We start from the raw sequence: 4,396 nt of genomic DNA, 5'->3' as shown, positions 1-4,396 counted from the left end.
ATATATATATATATATATATATTTGTATGTATGTATATATATATATATATATATATATATATATATATAGGAAAAAAGGTTTGGTAATGCAGACGACTTTTAAAGGTGGTTATCATAATTGTATTAAAATTCCGTTATACAGTCTTTGATAATGATGAGAAAATGTTAAAAAATAGAATCTTTGACTATGATAAGAAAAAGTTAACAGTTTACATGAAAGAGTTCAAAATAGGTAGTAAAACAGATTTATAATTATTTTAAGTTCATCAAGAACATATTTAACTATTTATACAGAATTGTAGGGGAATGACCAACCTTTTCATCCGTCATTTGTCTTGTTTGCTATTTTTAGAAATAGTGTGGGAGGTTGGTTCGTGAGGGAGAGCATTGTGGAATCAAAAAAATTTTTTCTGGACCAGTCTGTCATGGTTCAGTGTATTTGGGGACTGGTCTTAGTGTTCAAAATTGTGTGTGGAACTCTGTGCACGTTTCTATATGTGTGTATATATATATATGTGCTTGTGTTTGTGTGTGAGGTTTTTATTGATTGGTCTTAGAATTTTGTGTGGGGTGTGTATGGGTTTGTGTATGTGCGTCTTTTATATTTAGCAGGATGGTGCGTGTATATGTGCACTTTTCTCTGTGTGTCAGTGTGTGCGTGCGTTTGTAATCTGTATTTGTTTGAGTGCTATGTGTGCGCATGTGTGTATGTGTTTGTGTGTATGCGCTTGTTCGTGTGGGTGCATCTGAGTGTGTGTTGTGTATGTTTCTGTGTGTTGTGTTGGTGGGAATGTTATGTGCATGTACGTGAGTATGTGTGTGTCTCTGTCTGAGTATGTTTGTGTTGTTATAACTGCCTGGGTGGTGTGTATGTTTGTGAGGGTCCATGTGTATGTGTGTGGGCATGTATGTATGAGTGAGTATGTTGTATTTGCCAGGGGTCCTGTGTGTGTCCGTGTGTGTTAAGATGAGAGTCCACCGCCAAAAATTGAGGGGCCCCACCGCAAGACAGATACCACTTAGTAGACAATTAGATCTCTGTGAACAAAACAAGTCCCCCAAATTCCTAGTTTTCCCACTGTACCAATGACCAGACAACACCACTGACCAAACACATATAAATAAGGAAAATATATATATTCAAAAGTACAGACCACAATCCAACTTACTCTAACATGCCCCCCCCCAGGTACACATCCACAACAAACACACGCAGATGTAAAAGCACACACAAATACAATGCAAACCTCCAACACATACACATACATATATACATACATATATACATATGCAATACGATTCTAGCAAACACAACCAGCACTCAGACACACGCACACACACACATACGTAAACACGTACATGCAGACACCTACACAAACCGCCCTGACAATTACAAGACACCTTCGCACAAACACACCCATACATACACAAATACACACACATGCACACAAATACAGCACCCCCACCTACACACACACGCATATATACACACATACGTACATACCCACAAACATAACATGCCCGTTCCCCAGTAAAAATATCAGACACAGATACACTCAAAGACAAAAACACATACACACAATACAAACTCAACTATCACAACAAACACTCCGAGACACACACACCTACATGCATAAACACATACACAAGCACACATACACACATACAGTAACACAAGCCACCCTGACAAATACAAGACACATAGAGACACACTCACACAAACACACCCACATATATACACACAATGCGCAAACAATAATACACCCGAACATATGCACGCACCACACAGCATAATAACATACACACTTGCACTCACACGTACACACATACACACACTTCACCACAGCAAATATAGCACACACACCCGAAAACTAAATCGCATACACATACATACACACACACGCACACACACACACACACACACACACACACATACACAAACGCATACTCAGTACAAACATGCACAGTACGTACTCGCACACACATACACACAAACGAATAAACACATACACAGACATACGCACACACAGCACCCTGACAAATACAAATCAAACACTACACACACACAAAAGTGCACACATATACACGCACCATCCTGCTAAATATGAAAGACGCACATACACAGACCCAAACACACTCTACACTGAACTCCTAGACCAATAAAAAAACTCCACTCACAAACACAAGCACATTTATATATATATATAAACACATAGAAACATGCACGGAGTCACACACACACACACACACACAATGTGAACTCTAAGACCAATCCCCAAAATAACTAAACCATGACAGACTAACACAGAAACAAAATATCCTTTTGATTCCACAATGTTTTCCCCTACAAACCAACCTTCCACACTATTTTTAAAAATAGCAAACATTTCTCTAATACACACTACGAGACATGAGATGATGGATGGAAAGGTTGGGAATTCCCCTGGAATACTGTATAAATATTTAAATATGATTTCTTCTGTATATATGCTTCTATACAACTATGATTCTTGATGAACTTAAAATAATTATAAATTTATTTTACTACCTATTTTGAACTCTTTCATGTAAACTGTTTAAACAAAACATTTTCTTATTATCAAATTGTGTTTAACTGTATTTTAAAACTATGGGGATAACCATTTTCTCCTACGCCATCCATGTTATCCAAGGGAAAGGCAAAGTCCGATAGAGCCTGGCATCAGTGACGTTGCAATTCATTTCAACTGCTGAGTGAACTACCTAAGCGTTTGTTCGTATACATTTACAAAGATGAGAATGTGTTGTATAAAACATTGCTAGCTGTTAAAGGAGTCCCACATATTCTACTTACCTTGTGGCATTTGGTTACAAGTTTTCTTAGGTTGACCGTATTTTATTTACGCCTTTACATTTACTGGACCCTGACCTGATATTCAGTATCATTAAGTAACTAAATCCACCAGTTTATCCCAAAATAAGTTGTCCCCTGCTCTATTAGCTAACTCATTAAAAAAATCTGCTCATTGTCATACACGTTGATATTTATCATATACATAGGATTATAGATTTGGGAATGCCTCTTTAGCAGGCCTCAATGTCTATATATACTCTGACATATGCAAACCATTTGTACCATGAGACAATAATTAAAATTCGTTACGCAAATAGACGCAACTCATTGCTGTCAAACGCTTTCACTAGCGATTGAACAATTCCGACATGCTCTGATAATAAAAATAAAAAATTACTGATTTCTTACATAAGCACAAGATGTTTAAATTTCGCAGGAGGTTGATAGTCCATTAAACAGACAAACTAATTTGACTGATATATATTTCACCGAAGCAGAATTATTAACACAAAATCAGCATGGATACAACAATCAGTCAGAAATTAAAGGTACATTACTAAACACTGCAGACAATTTCCATCTGTCGCTCGTTCGAGTTTGAACCTGCCGACATCTTAACTCCATTAATATTGTTTTCAAAATTCGGCACAGCACCAGTAATTTTCGGGGTGGGGATAATTGATTACATCGACCCCAATGCTCATTTATTTTAATAACGCTGAAATGAGAGGTAATGTCCAAGTCGGAATTTGAACTCACAATGTAATGACGGAAGAGGTGCTTCGAAGCGCTTTGCCCGACGTGCCAACGATTCTACAAGTTGGCTGACTTAGCTTCCATGAAGTTTGAAACCGTTTTTATTCGTCCTCATACCGAAACCCGTTATGGCGCCTTCCTTGGGGTGATTTAAGTGTCACTGATATTTTATTAATGGTCATATGATAATTCCTTTCATATAAGTTTGCATGATATTAGGATAGAATGAATATGAGAGACAAATAAGAATATATCATATTGAATGCAGATGCAGTCAACTGCAGACCGTTAAGTTTATTCAGACACAGCTGCAGCAGCTTTCAACAGTTTTTTCATTGTATGAATGATGTAATATATATGTATGTATGTTTATATATATATACATATTTACACACTCACACACACACACTTTTGAAGCAGAATACATATATATATATATATATATATATATATATACACGTATATATATATATATATATATATATATATATATATATACGTTGCTCGTATATTATTTTTTTCCTTCTGCATTTATACATGTTACGGAATAAGGTGTGCAAATTTCTTGCACACAAATGGTTGCTATTCTTATGCTGTTTGGCATAATTATCATTTTGTTGGTACCCAGCTGGGAAATAGAAACATTTCAACACTTGTTTATTCTGCCGAATCAGCATATTTTAAAATATGACAAACGCAAATATATCACAGCTTACATAATATCACCCACGTACATTTCTATGAAATGTTCAAACTGTGAAAGAATCGATCACAATACACCCACAAGCACAAACACTCATACACACA

This window comes from Octopus sinensis, linkage group LG11 (genome assembly GCF_006345805.1).
Source record: "Octopus sinensis linkage group LG11, ASM634580v1, whole genome shotgun sequence".
NCBI classification, from domain to species: Eukaryota; Metazoa; Mollusca; class Cephalopoda; order Octopoda; family Octopodidae; genus Octopus; species Octopus sinensis.
This window is presented reverse-complemented; position numbering follows the sequence as displayed.